The sequence below is a fragment of the Ambystoma mexicanum genome, chromosome 7q (genome assembly GCF_040938575.1).
Source record: "Ambystoma mexicanum isolate Mex_15411 chromosome 7q, UKY_AmexF1_1, whole genome shotgun sequence".
Classification (NCBI taxonomy): Eukaryota; Metazoa; Chordata; class Amphibia; order Caudata; family Ambystomatidae; genus Ambystoma; species Ambystoma mexicanum.
The window spans coordinates 165,790,361-165,813,369 of record NC_090941.1 but is presented as its reverse complement, the minus strand read 5'-3'; positions in this window follow the sequence as shown (position 1 = coordinate 165,813,369).

Genomic DNA, 23,009 nt, shown 5'->3' with positions numbered 1-23,009 from the left:
CCTAGGTCTATGGGTTCAAAGTGAAAATGGAGGCTATGTTTTTACCATGAAAACAAGTTATTGGCAGTTTGGACATTTTTGCAAAGGATATTTTTACAATGTCGAGATTAACATTGAAGGACACAGTCAAAAGAAATGAATACCATAACATGCAATTCTGCTCTAAGCATGGAAACTTGGCAGCTGCCAACACTGAAAGATAACTCGCAATGTTACACAATGTATGCTCACAATTAGAATAACCTGCTTCACCTGCAAATTCGTGCTCAAGACGCTTTTATGCCTTCTACTTGGGGAATTTGCAAGCCAAAGGAGAGAATCGGAGGTAGAGGCAAGGGCACCCAATAAGCATTTTAACCTGCCCGACACCATGGAAATTTAAGTCCGCTTTAAGTAGCACACTAATGTGAGCTATCAGAGCCCCACTGAGCACTGTATTACCAGGGAAGCCAGCTGCCCTTAACATTATCAAGGAGGCGGTAGTTTAGCAATTATGAAACCAGCACTTAGCATCTCTTTGATAATTGCATCACATTTGCGGGTAGGTTGTGCTTCAAGAGGACGCAATGTATGATAATAAGAAAAAGTGACCATTCGGGTTTGGGTGCTAAGTAAAGCTGGCACACATCGCACACCTCATGCTCTTTGATAATCTGGCCCCCAGTCTCTATAGGTCAACTTTTCTTTACTCCACACCTAAGGAAAGCACGCAATCTTTACACTCAAACACAGTGGTGGCATGATAAGGACTGCAATTGTACTCAAAATGTTATGAGAACAATTAAAGGCACCTAAAAATAACAAACCCGTTAGGATCATTGAAAATGAAGGAATTACAAAATGATATTAGAAAAAAGGAACCATTTTCTCTTTTTGATGGGAAGCACAAAAAATGCAGTTAAAAGTAAAAAACATAAGATTATCTAACATTTGCACTGGGGCTAAAAAGTGAGCAATACTTTGATAATGCAAAATAATGCAAATAGCTTTTGTCACAATCCATATTATCTAAAAAAACCTTTGCACTAATGCAAACATTTATCTGAATGTGTGTTGCACTATATTGGCTGCATAGCATACAACAAAAGGGGCCTCATTACGACTCTTGCGCTCCCGTAATGAAGGGGGCAGGTACGGGACCGGCCCCCTTCATTACGGGAGCGCAGATTACAAGTTTCCATTTGCGGGACCCGGACAAGACGTCTGGTAAAACCAAACGTCTTTTCCGGGTCCCGCGAAGGGAAGAGCGAGGTAATAACAGGCCAGTTGTTATCTGCCCATTATTACCTCGGTCCCCATTCCCATTGTGCCCTATGGGGGCTCAAATGGGAACGGGGAATGGTTCCTGCAAGGAGGAATTACCGGGTCCTCCTATGTTGGAATGACCCGGTACGTCCTCATTGCAGGAACCCAGTAATGGAGCCCGGTTTGGAGGCAGCCATGGTGCTAATAGCACCATGGCTGCCTCCAAACTTGTAATGAGGCCCAAGGTGTCTGCTACATTCCCTTTCATGTTTTGCAGCAAACATAGTGAATAAATAGACCTGCTTCAATGTTCTCCCATTGACATTTTTTTTAAGATAGTACCTTTTGGGGCTAAACCTATTTGCTCCATTCTTTATTACCAGAGTAGCAAAATCAGTGCTAAATTAATTTGTTTAACTTTTTAGCACATATGCAAATCTTTGATAATCTGTCCGAGAAGGAGTTTTGCCATAAAATGACCAAAGGTACAAATAAACATACAAATCACGCACATATTAACATTACCGAAACAGTGTTATATGAGCACTTCCAAAACTCATATACTACTGGTCGAACTAGCAACTATGGTAGTGATAACTGTCCCCAAGCTTCATACCAAAACCTAGAAGCTGGTCCGCGGAGGGCGATTACAATGTGATGTAGCTTAGAAAAACATATCCCAAAAGATCACAGAGCCCACTTGCCCATATTTTGTAATTTGATCTTTTGGGATTTCTCTGGTTTGTCCCCAGTACTGTCTTTAATGCATCCGGGGCACATTCCTGCACCCCCCCGCAGCACATAATACCGAACTGGGGGGGGGTGGGGGATACCCCCGCAACCCCTGCTTCCCTGTTTGGTATTATGGGCAAAATATCTAATCTACTATGCTGAATGCACACTAAACGTGCATTCAGCATTTTCGATCCGATCTTTTCGTTCATTACCTTACAATGACATTCACCCAGTCAGAGGTATTAAAGGCAATTAAGCACCATCATTGTAACAAGGCTCCTGGCCCGGATCACCTGCCAGTGGATACATTTTAAAGCAATCCCGTGGTTAGGGCACTTTAGGTGCACTACTTTTTTTGAATGATATTACTGTATGCCATACAATTTCACATAGTTTACAATGTGCAATTATTGTACTCATTTACAAAAAGCAAAACCGAGATGAACCTACAAATTACTCAATAGCAAAAAATGAATTGTGTGCGTCGAACCAAATAATGTAAGATGGTCAAGCAGGTTTCAAAAAGATATTGTCGACCATTGACCATTTGTTTAGGTTGTATTTAAGAATTCAAAAATGGGTTTTCCTAAAATATCCAGCAATTTATGTGGTGTTTAGTTATTAACAAACTGCTTTCAATCTGGTCCCGTGTCCCCATCTGCGGCTGACCCTGTCGGTTCTAATGATCCCCCTGCAGCACAATACGTGCAATACGAACTATGTATGAAAATATGCTTTGGCGTAAGGCGCTTTATAAATAAATAAATAAACAAATACAAAATAACTAAGCCATGGTGCAGTGGGACACGAATGGGGCATACACTAATCCAGTTATGATCAACAGGATTGTCAGGCAGGGTAGTGTTCTGGCTCCTCTACCTACCGTTTTCACTCTATATCAGCGATATTGCTATAGCATTGAACCGCTTGGAGGCCGATGCCTTAAGCAGAGGTACCCTCGAGTGGGCATCTCGCTGTTTGCAGATGATTCTGTTTTAATTTCTAAAACCCCTAGTAGATTACAGAGCATATTGAAACCCTTCTCTGTCAAATGTGAAGAGAACGGCCTATTGATTAATATTGCAAAAACAAAAACAATGGTTAACAAATTGTTTAAAACCACCTGTGGTTGTTGTGTGAGCTTTTACGTGAACAATACGCTCTTGCAGACAGTGGGATCACTTGATTATTTAGGCATATGATTCTGCAGGTCAACTAATTGGTCAGCACAAACAGAAACTAGAGCTGTGGGGAGGGGTGAGGTGATAAACATGTTTTCGAAACATTTTGGGGGTAAAGTCATATCCCGTAGTGCACACGCCACCTATGGACTAGCGATGAGGGATTTCATGTCACCAAAAACCTTGCAGACAAGTGAAAACAAGATTCTAAAATGCTATTGGGATTACCAAGTAATGTCCTTTAACGTCTATTATATTTGAGCTTGGTATTACGATTAATAGTTATAATATTACACTAAAATCCTTTTTATATTGGCTGAAATTATGGAATACTCCAGAACAGAAAGTATTCTGTGATACATTGCATGATGCTCAAGAGTACCATAGCGTTATGAGCCTGAACTGGTTTAAACATGTCAAAGGTATGCTAACGAGGGTGGGTCTGTCTAGTGTATGGGATGAGCCCTGCAAATATGGCAGTAAATACACATTGATTTTACTCCATGTAATGACTGGGCTATGAAGAACCAACTATACTCCTCTGTCCAACATACCTTAACTCTCGGTATTCAACAGTATATTTGATGTTAAGTTTTGAAACTGACCTGAATTTTCCAGTGGGAAAATATTCTAACCTTCAGTTACCAAATGATGCTTTGAAATCACCCCTTTACCAGTAGTCATGACTCAGTGTGGTGCGAATAAATTATTTGTATGCCTCCATTGTTCCGAATGGGTCAGCTATGTTCATTATTTTTTACTCTGTCCCCAAAAAGTGCCTGGTTTTCACACGTATTTTCGCTAGGCCAGAAGTGGACCGTACTGGATGTGATGCTTGAAATGCCTTATGGAGGGACATGACCTCCTAGTCCTTGTCCTATCACTTCTTTGTGGGTGTTTTCTGTATGTTTTTTGACAGTGAGGTCCCACCTGGACCTCTGGCAGTGCAGCTCTTCATTCTTATCTTTTGGTGTACATCACCCATAGGATACCCTTATGGCACCCATGGGTGGGGGACACCCTTGTACCCCTTAAGTATGTTTTGGGCACCTGTGTGTTGCCCACAGAGCAAGGTACAGGCTGGTGGCAGCTACATGCTGACTTGGCAGTGGCTCTGAGTGTCCTCCATTTTTGGGACACCCAGGTACTTTCATAGGAATCAATGCATTCCTGTCAAGAGGCAAGATGGCCCCTTTGGCCTCTTGGTTTCTATTGCCTTTAAGCTTGTTTCCCAAAGTCCTGGGAAGCCCTGACTCTGTTCTTTCCTCCTGAATGGCTGTTGGGTTGAAACACCATATACGACTATGTTGTCCCCTTTCCCTCTGACTGGCTGTTGGGTAGAAATACCTATATGGCTCTGGGGCGGCCTCCTGACAGATTGACTGGAGCCTTCCCATGTACTGTGTTTTATGGGTACACCCTATGGGTGGGAACTGTGTGAATGGAGTCTGAAGTGAACTCACATTCTCTGCTGTGGGTGTCTGGTTTCTGTGTGTGTGTTGAAAGGCTGTGTACTTGCCCCAATCCACATTCCTTTGTTATGTGTTTCTGGGCGGAGTGAATGGCATGAATGCCTGTGAGCCTGGTTGGCTGCCTGTCTGAATGAATGCCCTGCTGTGTGATCAGCTGACTGAGCCTGGCTCAGCCACAATGAATGAGGGACTGATGTGTATATCTGGAGATCTCTCACTTAACTATTTGTTAATTTGTTGAAGTCGAAGCTTAGCAAGAAGAAGCTGCTCCTTGAAGCCCAGCTGGAAGAGAAGTCTGCTGCTGCATTTCTACAACAATCCGAAAGCTGTTGTGTCTCCCAAGGACTGATCCAGAGAGGACCTGTAAAGGAGACATCACCCCGAGCTACAAGGGAACATTGTGCAAAACTGCTACTCTTCATTGAAGTATCCTGGAAGCCAGTCCTGTGTGCCTGCCACCCAGAGAAGGAGTATTCGAAGTTCAGAGGAGAAGTGCTGGACATCTTGAGCCAGAAAAGCCCATTAGTGTTGCCCAGGGTCCGGAGGTGCATTTTGTGACTGCTGGAAGCCGTTGCTGTCTACCGCCCAGAAGAGGGAATACCCTGGCACAGTGCTGCTGGACTCCCGGAGCTGCAAGAGTTCAAAATTGCCTAAGAACATTTGAACGGACATCCTTGCAGTCACCAGTGACCAATTTTCAACCACTGTAGAGAGTCAGGGGGTGACATGGAATGTCTGCTGGTGGGTTTCCCACCACCAGGAGCTATCAAAGTCCTTCCAAGGGTCCAGATTTGGTGAGGGTCTGAGGTCCACTCATGTGGTCGAGTCCAGGTTGCCATAAGCCATCCAGACATCCGGGCTGTAGCTGCAGCACCAAAGAACCCTAAAGTCAGAAAAACGTGATATTCCGAAACCCGACACCAAAGTGAACTATGCACCCGTTGCCGCCAGAAGTCATCAAAGGGCCCCAGGAGTCTTATCTTCATCCACCAAGCCTTTAAGGAGACCACAGCAAGTTTCTTCTTCGTAGGACTTCTGCAGTCAGAGAAATCGTCGACCAAAGGAGAGCACTGTGAAGAGCCAAACTGCTGCCATTCCAAAAGACTTTGGCATCCCAGCATCCCAGTGGCTCCTTCTTCCAACGGGGGTTCATCCTTGGAGGAGGGAATTGTTGAGTAAAGCCGAGAAACTCGCCTGCCCAGGCACCAATGGTACTGTGATGAGGAAGAGCATCTTCTAGTCTCAGGTGTCATCCAGGGGTCCCAGATTTGTCTTGAATCCTCTTCTCCTGTGGCCTCTAAGGTACCTTTTAAAAGAAAGCACAAAGTTGTTGAACAATATTGGACTGGGCTGTAAAAGACTGCATATGTTACTCCCTAACTTTTCTATTACAGGTTGCCCAGGTGGGGGGTTCCTCAAACAGAATTACTTGTCTGGTCTAATGAAAGCATTCTGCCTCTGTTCATAACTAACCTGACCTTCATTCCTATTCTATGCTGGTTACACCTTATTTAACAATTCACCTGCTATTTAAAACTGCCTGCAGTTAGCGCAGTTCCTACTGAATTTAAATAGTGTGTGGTACCACCTGGAGTGTATATATTTACCATTCTGTGAATAAGTATTCCATGTACAAAGTGTTATTATTTATATGTATATACTGTTGGTAGAAGTAGAAAACCTTATTTTATATAAAGAAGCTGTTATATCAACTAACATTGTGTGTGGCCACTCCTTTGTGTGGGCTTTGGGGAAACACTGTACTTAAGAACCTGCCTGCATCACCTTCTGAAAGCTTAAGCCTGGCTGCTTGCCACGTATACCAAATTGAGAGTCTTGCTGGGGTTGTTATGTGCCTTTACCCTAGCATATAGGGGGCAGAAGTACATATACCCCCCACCACTCTTTACACTGGATCCACACCACTACCCTATGCCAGGTAGCGATGAAGGGGGCTGATCAACTGCAATTAAAGATATTGAGACAGGAGATGTTCCAGGTCTCTGTACATTCAAGTAAATAGAGTCAAAGCACATGCACTTTAAAAAAAGATTATTTTAAAACCCTTCAGTGTGTCTGTGTTTCTTTTCTCCTCTGCTATCCTATCACTTACACCCAACTTTCTTTGCCCTAAACCTTTAAAAAAAACCATGCCAGAAAGGGCCCCATTTGGGTCAGGGGTTGCACACTGTACTATGGGTGAAGAAAATCATGTTTAAACCCACAAATGATTTACTATGGAACCAGCAACAAAAGAGATGCCTTGCATTTATTCTCAACAATCATTCAGAGAATTTATTAAATGCTAACTTCACTTTTTTTTAATGAAAGCATAGCTCGCTACATAGACATCTTTATCATAAAGGTATAGGCTCTGATGCATTATGTCTATTTTTTTACTTATGTGTTTATATATTGTGTAACATATTTGTACTGGTAGAAGTTTTATTATGATTGTTTCATTGTATGTTATTAATACAATGTATGTAATTTGATGATATGAAATGCTTTTATGCTTCAGATGAAAAAAGCTAAGAATATTATTATTAATAATAATAATAATAATAATAATAATAATAATAATAATAATATACAGGTAATGCACATTGTTCTGTATTATATGCAAATAATGATAGCAGATGCAGTTCTAAAGGCACTAACAGATATAGGCACTGATTCACAGAGTGTTTTCCAATGGGGGTTTGCAATTATAAAACGCTTCTGTGAATTAGGCCCTATATTTCCTAAATTGCTATTATTTCCCTATGATGTTTAAAGATACTGTTGTATTGGAATGCACAGTTTACAATTTTGGAATAGATTAGCTTTGCATACTGTAAAAACTTGCTATAATAGTATATTGAACATGTTTACATGTATCTACGATCTACTGTATTGTTTTAACATACTTGATGATTTTCTTTAAATAGTTCATTGAAACATACCTGCAGAATGTCTTCTCGCTCGGATGATAGTAGATCCGGGACCAGCAACGCTGTAAAAGACAGGGTGAGATGCACCATCCTCGGAATCACATCACAAATGCACTCTAAGAGTCGAAGGATGCATCTGAATTGTTGAGCTACAGTGGGGAGGTTAGTTTGAGAGTTTGTGGATCTAATTGATAGACGACCTCTGTAGCTTCTTCAATGCAGGCAGAGTGAGCTGGCGATATATGGCTACAAAGAGAAGAAGGGATCATGTGTGTCCCTCACCCAAAGACTGTCGAAACATGCTGTTATTTGTGGAAAGGTCACAGGTGCCACCCTGGCACTCTGCATGGCCTTTTACACAACTGGCAGTGAAAGAGGACTGGGGGGATTGCAGAGACTTTCAACTGTCCACGGATAACAGAGCTAAACACTTCATCTGTTTCTGGACATGAAAAAAAAGCAAGAGGTTCATTTCGCTTTGTTCATTGCTAAAAGCATGAAGCTGAACAGGAAGACCTTTTTTTGACTGACAGTCATGATTTTGTTGATTGGACATACATGTAAAGCGCCTTGGTACCTTATATAACCTTGGTTTTATTAATTAGGTGGTGCTGTGGCATGTGGTTTGTGGTATGAAGTAGAATCAGGTGTTAACAATGTGGCAGTGCATGGTGAATTGCAACCATCCACAGATAATGATTATTCATTGTGAAAGTAATAGTTTATGATATCTTACTGAATACCTTTGTGATTTGCCATGATACATTTGGAGCTCTCATGGCTCTTTTTACAAAAAACAAATTAATCTTTTCCAAAACGATTCAAAGACAAATGTGTAAAAGACAAAAATAATGTTCTTTCCGAAAAGAAAAATCCAGGCGTAATGTCAACAAAGGTGTCCCTGCATTTCTTCATCAATAACCTATAGCACCTTTAAAAGAAAATTGAGCCCTTCTCCAAAGAACTTAGTGCAGGTGCTCTTAATATGTGTCAGGCAACACTGAGCTGAGATATTCAACATACAAAAGACACTGCAATCAGTGCAGGATAATTCCCAAATAAGAGTGGACCCATTCCTAGCCTTTACCAACCTCGCATCTAGTTCTTAAATGTTTAAACACAGCAAACATGACATGAACAGGGACAAGCAAAAGAATGCCCATGGCACAAAACAAGGCTTTAACCAATAGCTTTTTCAAAAAAATATTCACAAACACCAATCACTACAGCATCACTGATGTAAAACAAAAATACCTTCAACCAATAAATCGAAGCATGTACTCTTAATCAGTTCGAGATAGCATTGAGCTAAGAGGTTGAAAATGTACACAAGCACCAAAATATGCATCATCATTCCCAAAGGAGAGTAGGCTCGTGCCTGGCCTGTGGCAGGCTCCAGGTATAACATAAAAACGGTAGCCGCCAGTGTTGATTTGATCATACTACTAGTCGTGTATGATTTTCTGTTCATAAGAGATGTGATGGCTTGAGACAATTTGCCAACGGCATTATCCTTTGGTCTGAGGTGAATGTAACAAAGCAAAGTAACAGTAAAGAAATCAAGCAGTCTGTAACAATCACAAACTTAAACTAGCCTTGTTTCACTGGCTGTAATCTAGAATTTATTACATATGTGACTCATCTTTTTCATCACCTTTTACAGTCCTGGGTGTAGAGCATTTAAGGGGATAAATCCAGGTTTATATGTTTAAACACGTGGTGTCAAACATAAGTCTCATAGTGTTAGTACAAATTATTTTAAAGAGGTAGCATTAAAAACTTCATATTTGAACAAAACATAATTGAGTATCACAGTGGACATATATACATACAAAAAAGGGGCAACATGTCCTAAAGAATATAAGCTAACAAAGATGTCTTTTGTGAGTAAAGAAGAAATATGTGTTCTTTAAAAATAGACCCCGACTAATGTAGGTCTAGCTGCAGTAAGAACATTGACCAATCCTAGGTCACCGTCGGGAGTGGGATTCCCTGGTTTTAGTGTGGACGGGCTGGCGTGGGGCCAAGTCCATGGACATTTTGGCTCCCAATGGTGGTACCTTTTTCCGGGCCTCAGGATTGTGTCTCCCTTGTGCTCAGGTCAGGGGTGGCAAGGGTGGGTGTGGGGGTTGCCCTCATCAGTGGTCAGCGATGGCAGTTGCAACAAATGCTTCTGTAGCAGGGTTCAGTGGTACTGTGGTCTAGAAGCAAAATCCAGAAGGGATCTGGACTTGTAAGAGACACTACTTGAGGTCGGTCCCAGATGTACACCATTGCCGGTGGCCAGCTTCTACGGTTTGGTCAGATGTGCTGAAGTAGTCAACATTAAGGTTTTTGTAAATGGTCTAATATCCAATTGATCGCAAGAGCCATACATTGGAAGAAAGATTGGATCTGAGTCTTGCTTGTGCGGGGTGGGCATGCCATGGAACTTCATGAATATTCACACTGCATTCTCCCTCACACAAACACTTACACCCACTCGATGGTTATAGTCATCTCTGCTTAAGGTACATGTAGAAATGTTTTCCCTTTTAGAAAGCTGTGTTCACATATGAGAAAATGTGTGTAATTTAGAATATTTTGTCATGTAAGATCGACATGTAGTCATTTTAGAAAGATAGGATTGTTTTTACTGCAGTGATATTCAGTGCTCACTGCAAGCTATTGCCAGGTTTGTGGGTGCTTTTTACTGTTTCGCAGTATAGGATTTTGTGTTGAATACATGGTATTAGGTTACAACATTACCAGGTCTCCCTTTTGCACCGCCCTTTGCTTCTTCTCTCCAGCCTTCCTTTGATCAGCAGGTGCATCCACAGCAACAACATCTTCTACATAAGTTGTGAATCTTTCTTTTCCATATCTTTTACACATACCATCAGGCATTCCATCTTCTTTGAAATATCTAGAACCTAATCCAGGCTTGGGTCATCTTTAGTCCATATTTCCTTTCTTATCTTGCTCTCACATGCTTCCAGCATGATCTGCTCGCAAAGTTGCAAAATATATGATTGCCCAAACTTACATTTCTTAGCGGGCTCGCGATGTCCGGTGATAAAATGTTTAACGGATTGATCTTTTCCCTATACACATATACTGAAGTTGTACCTCTCCAGTATTATGCTGGTTTTCTGTTCAAATTGCAAGTCAATTTGTTTAGAATACTTTCATACACATTCAGTAAGTCACCCCTGATGGTTCCTCACCATCCCCACTTGTGAGGTTCAAGTCTGGTAGACTCTTTCGGATCCTGCAACCTTCATATCTTAGACAATACTGTATAAGGGTCCATCTATCACTAGGCTGTAGGCCTGGAAATCCTCTTTCCAGGTCTCCCATTTTAAAGAAGGTTGCCCTGGATTTGCAAGGAATTGGGGAGGTAAACTACTCATGGTGCCACCTATGCAGATATTAAGACACAAGTCCACTCCCAGTGATTCCTTTGACTGCATTAGTGGACAAAGGTTACCCTGTAGTGTCCATGAACCAAATTGTTCGTACTGGCTGTGAACTCACCAAGTAAGACAAAATCCCTCACAAGGAAAACTGAACAGTGTCTCATTCGGTTTTTGCATCGCAAACTCAGCAAGTAAAACCAAATCCCTCACACAGGAAACTGAATGGCATCTCCTTCGGTTGCTGCAGCATCCTGCTCTCAAATGTATGTCATACCACGCATCCGGGTCCTTTTCTCGTCCCCCGCCACTGCACCCACTGCAATGGAGAGCATACTCCTTGGTGCAATCCCAGCTTGGGCACTCATATACCCTTGCAGCATGCCAGCACCGCAATGGAGAATCCTTCCTCCCACTGGCCATACGCGAGCCCCTGGAGAAGAGTTTAGGCCACACACCATTGTCACTATGGGCAGGAGAGGGTGCAACCTCCACAGAGATGAGGGAGCAGGGCGCTTATCAGCCCTGTGGCACCCACACTATATGGACATAAGGTGCGCCGGCCCAGGGCACTGACAGAGGACACCAGAGTGCATGACAACACTGTCACACTTGGGGACCCGTTCAGCTTGACAAGCTCATCGCCACTAATGTGTGGAAGAAGACTCCAGTAAGTTGAGTGCACAAGACTCCTTTATTTGTACACTAAGCAAGTGGGTAACAGGCCCCCAGTTGTCCTCTGCTCCTGCTCTTTTCTCCCTCTACACCTGCTCCTCGATTCAACCAAGAACACCCAGACTCCCTCCCACATTCTGACCAGAACATTCTCTTTTGCAGTGAGCAGGCAAGTCAACTCCATACAAGTGAAGCTGATATTGATATTGATATTTTATTTATATCACGCTTGTACACAAGTGTTTCAGAGCGCGACCAAGCAAGGGAGGGGAGCAAGGGAGAAACAAAACAATAAGATTACTAGACCCACTGACATTGAGAACGTGCAAGTGCATGGGAGAGGGAGAGGGGAATGTGCATTGGAGGGGGGAGAGTGGAAAGTGCAGAGCAAAAGAGAAAAAAGATAAATAATAATAAATAAATAAATAATAAAGAAACCGTGGTAGTGCAGACAGCAAGTGGCAAGTGCTGGGTTTAAGGAAGCAGACATGGTATGTCTGATAAGTGCACAACAAAAAAGGGGGGGCTGTATGGGTGCAGATACAGACTCCAGTGCAGGAAGTGGCCCAGAGGCAGTGCGGGAGGGTGGCAGGGTGAGCAGGTACCTGGGCTCGGAAGACAGAGGGTAGGGTCAGGTGCACAGTTCCTAAAGAGAACAGATCAGCAGGGTTGGGGGGGCAAAGGCAGAAGCAAGGAGGAAGGTCTTGAGGTGCTTCCGGAACCCAAGATGGTTCTCCTCAAGTTTCAGAGTGACAGGTAGGCTGTTCCAGAGGGAGCCCCAGCCGAAGACGGAGATCTACCCCCAGCTCATTTCTTAGAAAAAGGACTGACCCTGAGAGAGTTAGAGCTAGAGGAGTGAACAGCTCAAGAGGGGAGGTATTTTCAGAGGGACAGCTGAAGGTATTTTGGACCCAGGCCCCAGAAAGCCGTGTTGACAATGCAGAGGGATTTGAATTTAATCCTTGCATCCACTAGGAGCCAATGGAGAGATTTCAGAGCTGGAAAGATATGATCCCAGGGCTTGAGGCCAAGGACAAGTCTTGCAGTCCTGTTCTGGATTAGTTGCAGAGTGTGGAGAGTAGAGGCAGATAGATTTAGAAAGAGGCTGTTACTATAGTCCAACCTAGAGAGTACCAGTGCTTGGGAGATAGTGAGCTTCTGGGGGAAGAAGAGGAAAGGCAGAGTACCTCTGAGGAGGTGCAGTAGGAAGTTTGATTTTTAGGGACATCAGAGGTGTGGGCAGAGAAGGAAAGTGTGGAGTGAAAGATGACCCTGAGGTTCCTAGCCTCACATGTGGGGGTAGGAGAAGGGCCAAGGGAGGCCGGCCAGGGAGTGAGAGAAAAGGAGGTTGAAGGTGTGTTGAGGAGGAGGATCTCCGTCCTGCTGGCATTCAGACAAAGATCGTTGGCGGCACACCAATCTTGAGTGGCAGTTAGGCAATCAGAGATGAGAGAAGGAGAGGAGGTGGCCGAGGGCAGCCTGAAAATGAGTTGAGTGTCATCAGCGTAGCACTGGAAATTGGAGCAGAAAATGGCAATGCAGTGGGCGAGAGATGCCAGGTATTGGTTGAAAAGCCAGGTGAGAGGTTAGACCCCATGGGAACACCAAAGGTAGAGAGGGAGATAGATTGTAGGAAGGACCCAAGTTGGACCTGGGAAGGTCGATCAGAGCGGAAAGAGGTCAGCCAGCCCACAGCCTGATCAGTGATACCCAGGTTATCACGGAGACGGTTGAGCAGGATGGTATAGTTGACTGTGTCAAAGGCAGAAGAGAGATCGAGTGGGATCTAAGCTGCAGAGAAGTACTGCAGAAATTACATTCTAACACATTAAGTACAACATAACAGAGTTGTAGTCCAAAACATCTGGAGAGCCAAAGGTTGCAGATTCCTGCTTAAGGGACTGTGTGAGGAGTTTTTATTTAAGTACGGCCTGGTTTCCATAAAATATCCATCTGTTGGTCTGATATGAATCATGCTTTTGGGGCTTCTTGTTGTCTCTTTCGAGGTCATAACTATTGGAGCTACTAGATTTGATACATGAATCTTATGAAACCTGGATCTGCTCCGCGGATAGCTTAGGTTGATTGAAGTCAACTTTTTCATGCTGGATATCAATGATGCTGCGCTCCTGTGAATGTAGAGAACTCTGATATACCTTCCCTCCTTGCTTTCTGAATTGGTCTTGTCCACATGATTCAGCATTAGTCAGATTTATGCCATACAACTCTGCAGCTGTAGGTGGTTGTCTGTACGGAAACCATGCTGTTCGTCTCATCCCCATACAACATCTCTCAGGCACCGCCAAGATTTTGTGCACACAAGACTCCCAATAGGATCTTTGCCTCTTCCGTGTTCTCTTGCCCCTCCACATCCCACACAAATCTACATCCAAAAATATCCATGAATAAGTATGCAGTTGCCACTGTTCTAAATTGCACATGCAATTTATAAGAAAGCAGCCTACACTCGTCAAATATTTATATCACTGTGCCAGAAAATGAAGTGCATAGGTGTAACAAATGAATGCTGCATACGACTGTATTATACACGTCAAAAGCTATTCCACATCTATTAATTTTAATTCTTTATGCATTTTCTTGTAATGCGGTAAAACCCTGAAAAAGGCATAAGAAAAGACATTCTTTTAAGAATAGTTTATTCTTATGTCATCCGATCAATTAAGAGGCCGATTCATGGAATTAATTTTCAGCGTAAGCGTGCGAAAGCGTGCGAATCGCAGTGCCAGTGCAAAAATCGCAGCAAAACCCGCTAACAGCAATTCATGGAAGTCCGTGCGCGTGGAAATCCATGGATGTGCGCTGAAATCCTGTTCGGTGCAAGCGGGCGCACATGCCTTCAAACAGCGTGCGCTAAGCGCACAGCGAAAGCGCACATAGCACAGCGCACACAACAAAAGTAGGCTAACACGGGGCATGACACACAGAATGGGGAACAACGTGTGAAAAAGTGGGTGTCACGTGGGAAGTACAGGAGGCAAGTGCGCGGAACGCCCACACGCTCGCCTACAACACGTATTCATGGAATCGAATAGGGCAAACCAGCACATGGGCAAAGACGCGCACAGGCCTAAACACATCCGCCACACGAAGGCAGGCGGTAGCGTCCCTGCGCATGAAAAAAATGTGCGCTAACAAAAAGCACGTACATACAGCTATGATGAATGTCCCATACTGTGTCCCTCTAGGACAAATGATGTTCAAAGAGGTACGCGACAAACACGGACACCCGCTGTGTGAAAAATAGCGTGTGCGTGTATTTCGGGGGTTCGCGTGAAGTTTCACACGCGATTGGCCCTGTGTGAGTGGAGAACGTGTATTCTGGGGTTTGCGTGAAGTTTCACACGCGATAAGCCTTGGGCGAGCAGGGTATGTGTATTTTGGCGGTGGGCGCGAAGTTTCACACGCGAAAGGGTCTGTGCGAGTGGGGTACGTGTATTTCTGGGGTACGCGTGGAGTATCACACGCGATAGGCCCTGTGCGAGTGGGGTATGTGTATAACTGGGGTACGCGTGGAGTTTCACACGCGATAGGCCCTGTGCGAGTGGGGTACGTGTATAACTGGGGTTTGCGTGGAGTTTCACACGCGATAGGCCCTGTGCGAGTGGGGTACGTGTATAACTGGGGTTCGCGTGGAGTTTCATACGCGATTGGCCCTGTGCGAGTGGGGTTCGTGTATTCCTGGGGTTCGCGGGAAGTCTCACACGCGATTTCAGCAGGGTACGTGTATTTCGGGGGTGCCGGGGAGTCCTACACTTGAATTGGCAGTGTGGGTCCTCCCAGGTGTTCCCTCTACACCCTCCACGGCCCCTGCAGGCAGCCCACACCACAGGCTACCCTGCACCCCTGGTCATGTCCCGCAGGCAGCCCATCCCCCATGGGCATGCCCCCCAGCCAAGCCACATGTCACCTTGCACTACTGATCACCAACGCATGACCCCCTGCACCCCACCCCCCAACAGTGCAGGGTACCTGCCAGCAGGCCCCCACACATGTTCCCCAGCACCCCCACACCCCAGCAGTGCAGGGCACCTGCCAGCAGGCCCCCACACATGTTCCCCAGCACCCCCACACCCCAGCAGTGCAGGGCACCTGCCAGCAGGCCACACCACATGCCCCCCAGGGCCCCCACCCCCCAGCAGTGCAGGGCACCTGCCAGCAGGCCCCCACTCATGTCCCCCAGCACCCCCACCCCCCAGCAGTGCAGGGCACCTGCCAGCAGGCCCCCACTCATGTCCCACTCATGTCCCCCAGCACCCCTACCCCCCAGCAGTCAGGGGCACCTGCCAGCAGGCCCCCACTCATGTCCCCCAGACCCCCATCCCCCCATCAGTGCAGGGCACCTGCCATCAGGCCCCCACTCATGTCCCCCTGCACCCCCACCGCCCAGCAGTGAGGGGCACTAGCCATCAGGCCCCCACTCATGTCCCCCTGCACCCCCACCCCCCACCAGTCAGGGGCACCTGCCAGCAGGCCCCCACACATGTCCCCCAGCACCCCCACCCCCCAGCAGTCAGGGGCACCTGCCAGCAGGCCCCCACTCATGTCCCACACATGTCCACCTGCACCCCCACCCCCCAGTGGTCAGGGGCACCTGCCAGCAGGCCCCCACACATGTCCCCCTGCACCCCCACCCCCCAGCAGTCAGGGGCACCTGCCAGCAGGCCCCCACTCATGTCCCACACATGTCCCCCTGCACCCCCACCCCCCCAGCATTGACAGGCACCTGCCAGCAGGCCCCGAAACATGTCCCCCAGCACTCCTACCCCCCAGCAGTCAGGGGCACCTGCCAGCAGGCCCCGACACATGTCACCCAGCACCCCCAACCCCCAGCAGTCAGGGGCACCTGCCAGCACGTCCCGACACATGTCCCCCAGCATCCCCACCCCCCAGCAGTCAGGGGCACCTGCCAGGAGGCCCCCACACATGTCCCCTGGACCCCCACTCCCCAGTAGTCAGGGGCACCTGCCAGCAGGCCCCCACTCATGTCCCACACATGTCCCCCTGCACCCCCATGCCCCATCAGTCAGGGGCACCTGCCAGCAGGCCCCGACACATGTCCCCCAGCACCCCCACCCCCCAGCAGTCAGGGGCACCTGCCAGCAGGCCCCCACTCATGTCCCACACATGTCCCCCTGCACCCTCACCCCCCAGCAGTCAGGGGCACCTGCCAGCAGGCCCCCACTCATGTCCCCCTGCACCCCGACCCCCCCATCATTGACAGGCACCTGCCAGCAGGCCCCGACACATGTCCCCCAGCCAACACGTCATCACAATCCAGATCCCTGGCTCTTATGGCCACCCAAATCCCACCCCACGCCACCCCAGTCCAAACACCCAACCAAGCTTTACATCCACTCCAAATTGAAATCCTCATTACATGATTGATCACAAATAAGCAGTATGCGCATGAGTACACGTCTGTCAGACCCACACAATGGCAACACATGACTGAGAAAACCCACATTGTGACATGCATGAAACCAATGAGGGAAGACCACACATTGAAGTAAGAAACAAAAATGTATTCAAGTCAAAATGAAGGGAATGAAATCAAAACACACAATAATGCCAATAATAATCAAAATGCAGCATGTCCCAAAAATGATAAATAAATAAAATGAGAATCCAAATTAATCCAAATGAAAATGTGTCCAAAGTCACCGTCCAACAAAGCAAATCCAAAGGGAAAGAAAAGCTTAATATCCATTGCTCCATGGTGAAAAAAAAGATGAAGGAGAAAAATCCACTGTAAAACTATGTACAAATAGCAAATCCAGGGTCCATGAGCCCAACGACATAGATGAAACTACAATGAAACCTACCTAATTACTAACTATATACAAAAACGTGGGGCATAGTTCATGCGCCCCAAATGAAAGAAAAAATAAATGAAACTTAACACTAATGAACTATATACAATGGCGGCGGGCAAGTCCAACGGCTCACTTGTTGATGTCATGGGCCAGGGCATCATCAAACTCCTGTTCAATGTCTTGGAGGCGGGCCTGTTCTCTGGCCCCGAGGTCTCGCAGGGATAACCCCATGTCCACCTCCAACTCCCTGCGAATTCCCTTGAGGCACTCAGCCCGCCTCAGTGCCCTGCCCATGGAGTTCTCCACCCTGACCATTGTGAGCCGTGTCTCCTCTGCCCGCCGCCGCTCCGCACCTATCTGCTGGCCCAACCGCTGCCACACGGAAGACACTCCCATTCCAGGGTCCTCCTGCCCTACGGCCAATTCCTGCCCCTCTGATGTAGATGACCCCGAGCCATGATGCCTCCCACGTTGAGCCTGCCGCTGCCTCCGACGCAACTGCCTCTGCCAGCACGACGGCATCCAGGCTGATGGAATCCACCGACGCCGTTGTGCACGTGCCCTGCCCGATGATGCCGGCACATCCTCCATCTGCTGGGGTCCAGTTGCTGGGGTGTCCACCCCTGCTGGACCTCCGACTCCCGACTGTGGCAGGGATGGGATCCCCACCGAACTGGCTGCGTTGGTCAGGGTAGGTCCACTGGGGGCCCTGGTGGCATCTGGGCCGGAAGACGGCATGGAGAACGACTGGCGCATAGTCTCCACAGAGGAGGAGAGGGCCGCCAGAGTGGCCGGCACATGTACAAAACCCCTGACCATGGACACTCCGACTGGGCCACAATGGCACACTGCTCTCCGTGATGATGTGCGTGCTCCCCCCCGGGAAGCAAGCACGTCATCACGAATGTCACGCGTGCGCAACGCAACACCAATCAGGACCTTCTCCATACGGCCTGGGGTCCCCTCGTCCGCAGGTAGAGGAGTGTCAGATGACACGGACATCCCCCCTACCTGCGGACGGGACTGGGATGGGGCCTCCCTGCTGGTGCATGGTGGTGCAGTCACAGTGTCAGGACAGTGACATGCACAGGCCCCTCCACGGCGACCTGTGCTGCCTCCTGCCCCTGGACTGCACCACTTGCACCAGTGGTACCACCCCCACCAGGTCCCATGTGCGGCTCAGTAGCAGTCTCTTCCTCCTCTGTAGAAACCACCAACCTGGATGGCTCCACACCGTCTTCCACCGTTGCAAGCCCCTGTGGGGGCACACCCACCCCTTCCGCTGCAGCCGTAGTGGCAGACGCAGCACCAGTCCCCTCACTCCCAGACAATGGTAATTTCTGGGAGGTTGACTGGGCCTTGCGTAGCCGGCCGGTGGGGGCATCCCCGCCGCTTTGCTCCACAGCGCCGTCTCCGCCCTCTTCATCACTTGCCGCTGTGTAGAGGGAGACATAGAACACAAGCATTAGGGTACTGTACAATGGTCCCTAGACAGGAAGCAATAGCAGATGAGTGGCACTGTCAAACATCACGTCCCTCCACAACACATGGGTCAGTGCAGGCAAAACACATGCAGTAACAGGCATGGTGCATGCTATGAACATTAGCATAGATGTCCAAGGGACTCTTGAAACATACAATGCTGGTTTGAAACTCACATGCATCATGGGTCATGCCTATCACATGCACACACTTCACCGTAGTTTCATCCATCTGGCCTCGTACACCCCAGACGCAGTGGGTACAAGGATGAGTAGGCTGCATCAGTGAATCTGAACATTGTCACAGACATGCGTCATGCATCCATGGCATTTACAAGTCACAGACACGCAAGTCAGACACACAGACATGGACACCAGACATGTCCATGACAGCAGCACCCATCTCTCACACCCCATCCATGTCCAATAACAGAGTGAGGCATGCATCAATGTGTGCATTCCGCATGCTGCTCCGCATGTTGCATTGTAACACATGCACCAACCATGTGGTTCACACATTACTGGTCTCACATGCATGACCATGATGTCCGTGCACACACACATATGTACATGGCCTATGTCACACATACAGGCAAGTATCAGACAACCAGCACCCTTCAACATGCCCTGTCTCACACAGCAATGCTTGGCCACTTACCGCTCAACTCCAGACGGGTCTGACTCTGAAGGATCTGGGATGGAGTGCTGGGCCTACGCGTTCCAGGACCCTCATCTGGATGGTACTCATGCTGCTCCGGCCCCCCTCCACGAGGGGCCGGGCCTTTATGAGAGTCCTGGACCTCAAGTCCTCCCAGCGCTTCTTGACTTGCTTGATGTTGCCGGTTGCCACCCCCTCCGCGTTGATGGCAACCACAAAGTCGTCCCAGATCCTGTCCCGTCCTTCCTTGTTGGCGCGTGATGTTCCGAAGAGGGCATCATAATCCCCCAGGACATGCTCCACCAGGACACCAACTTCCTTCTGACTGAATCTGGTGGTCCTCTGCCCCCCTGGCTGGGGGTCGCCAGTGGTCTCAGATGGTGTTTGCCCCGACATGGTGACCCCCGAGGCAGGCGTGGGTGGGCAACTGTGTCCTGAGGCTGGGCTGTGGAGCGATGGTATCCCAGTCGGGAGTCTTCTGTTCCAGCAGGGGTGGACACAGCAACTGGACATCTGCAGATGACTGATGTGCAGGCACCAAATACCAGAGCACGTGGGCAGCAGGCAGTCAGGCAGCATCAGATGGCAAGTGGGAGCGTGCTCGGGGCTCTGGGGGGCAGGAAAATGGCCTTCAGGGCAGGAGCGTGGTCTTCCGTGTGTTTTTGGGTGGCCAGCTTGATACAGAGTGTTTTGGCACGTGAAAATCTTGCACGTCAGTGTGTAATTCGAGGAAAGGGCCTTAGCGCGTAAGTGCGTCAGCACACGCATGCGATTCCATTGGATCAAAGGCCCTTAGCGCGTAAGCGCGTAAGTTACATAACGCGCACAGGCGTTTCCCTCATAGCACGTGATGACAGAGCACACATGGAAAAACTGCACGTCCGAGTGGCATCGCGTGTAATTGGATGAAATGGCGCGTACACACGAAAGTGAAGTGTACGTGTGGGCTGGTTTAAAAGGTACGTGTAGGACGCCATTTTCTTGTACATGCTTTTCGTGGAGAGCGAGTGGGTGAAATCTGTACTTCTTGTCGGTTCACACGCGATAGGCCTTGGGCGAGCGGGGTACATGTATTTCTGGGGTGCGTGGGAAGTTTTACACGCGATTGGGCCTGGGCGAGCGGGCTAGCACTCACCGTCTGCCTTGCGTGTAGAAGAACGCGTAGCCAACACCCACCCGCTGTGAAGTAATAGCGTGTGAACCCCAACGCCTGGAAAACACACGCACCGCACCCCACGAAAAGCACGCACAGAGCAATGGAAATCCATGTGGGATCTTCAAGCCCTGCCAGGGCAACACCCGTGCGCGATACGTCACAGACGCGCTTATGCGCTAAGGGCCTTTGGTCCAATGGAATTGGGTGCGTGTGCTGACGGGCTCACGCGCTAAGGGCCTTTCCTCGAATTACACGCTGACGTGCAATTTTTTCATGTGCCAAAACACTCCGTATCAAGCTGGCCACGCGAAAACACACGGAAGACCACGCTCCTGCCCTGAAGGCCATTTTTTCCCACCCCCAAGACCCCCGAGCATGCTCCCACCTGCCACTGCTGCTGCCTGCCTGCCTGCCTGCTGCCCACGTGTCCTGCTATTTGCGGCCTGCACATCAGCCAGGGGTGCAGTTGCTGTGACCACCCCTGCTGGAACTGAAGACTCCCGAATGGGATACCATCACTCCACAGCCCAGCCCCAGGACCAAGTTGCCCACCCACACCTGCCTCTGGGGTTGCCATGTCGGGCACACCACCATCTGGCACCACTGGCAACCCCCAGCCACAGAGGCAGAGGGCCACCAGCTTCACTGCCACCGAAGTTGATGTCCTGGTGGAGCAAGTCCTGGGCAGTATGATGCCCTCTTCGGAAGTTTGCGCGCCGACAAGGAAGGACGGACCAGGATCTGGACGGACATCGTGACTGCCATCAACGCGGAGGGTGTGGCAGTCTGCAAATTCAAACATGTCAAGAAGCGCTGGGAGGACTTCAGGTCCAGGACCCTCATCAAGGCCCGGCGCCTCTTGAAGGCAGCGGATGCTAAGGGGCGCCGGGGCCTCCTATCGGAACATCAAAAGAGGGTCTTGGAACGCACATCCCAAGTGCTCCATGTCCAGGTCCTTGAGAGGCAGACCCGTCTGGAGTCGAGCGGTAAGTGTACATGCATACTGATTGTAAGCTGTGCGTGTGGTGGTGTGCCAGTAGTGTGCAGGTTGCACATGTGGTTTTGTAGGGCCATGTATGGATGTGTATGTACAGGGCCGTGAGGCTAACACATGCGAGTCCTCGCATGTGTGAGACACATCGATGGTGCATGTGTGTAAGCTTGCATGCCAAATGCAGATGTGTGAGCACACATGTTCGAATGACTGTGTATGTAAGTTGGCATGGTTGTGGTGTCACACATGGATGTCGGTTCCAGCTGCATGTATCTGCACCGTGTACATGTGCATGTGTGTGTATTTCACAAGGGTGCAACAGTGATGCAACATGAATACTTGGGACACTGATATGTAGAAGACTGATTGCCAGATGTGACATGGATGCCGATCTCATCACTGCGACAGTTGGTGGAGGTGTACACATGCATGTAAGTGTGGTGGCGTGTGTGCATGTCTAGTGCACTCCCTGTGTTTCATGTGATGTCTGGCTCACCTTTGGCTGCTCATGCTGTTGTATGTGTATGGATGGTGCTGGCTGTTGCCATATGGCTGTGGAATTGCTCATGTGTGTGAGTTGACATGCCATGTGTGTTGGGGATTGTGATGCCATGTCTGAAGTTTGACACTGCCACTCATGTGCAACTGGCATGTGTGTATCAGTCCATTGTACAGTGTCCTGATGCCTGTCTCCTATCTCTCCCTGTCTGCAGCGTCAACTGATGAAGAGGGCGGAGAGGGTGCTGTGGAGCACAGCGGCAGGGATCACACCACCAGCCGGAGACGCAAGGCCCGGCTCCCCTCCCAGGTTGTGATCTCGTCAGGGAGTGAGGAGTCCGGTGCCGCATCCCAGGCTGCAGCTGCCGAGGGTTGGTCCAAGAGGCGGAGGTCGGAGTTGGACTCCTCGCCAGCAGAAGGGGCAGCTGAGACCCCACAGGGTCCGACGAAGGAAGATGGCACGGAGTCATTCCGGTTGGTGGGGGGTTTGGTGGAGGAGGAGGCCGCGCAAGGGACAGAGATGGGGTCTGGAGGTGGGGATTCCACTGCTGCCAGTGGTGCAGTGCAAGGGCAGGGACAGGAGGCAGCACAGGCTGCTGCGCAGGTGCCTGTGTGTAATGCTGTCCCCGATCCTGTGACTGCATCATCGTCCAGACCCGTTTTCAGGGAGGGGATCCGCTTACAACAACTGGCCTTCCTCTCCCTGCGGACGTGGCTATCCGGGACCGGGTTGAGCCTATCCTGGGTGGGGT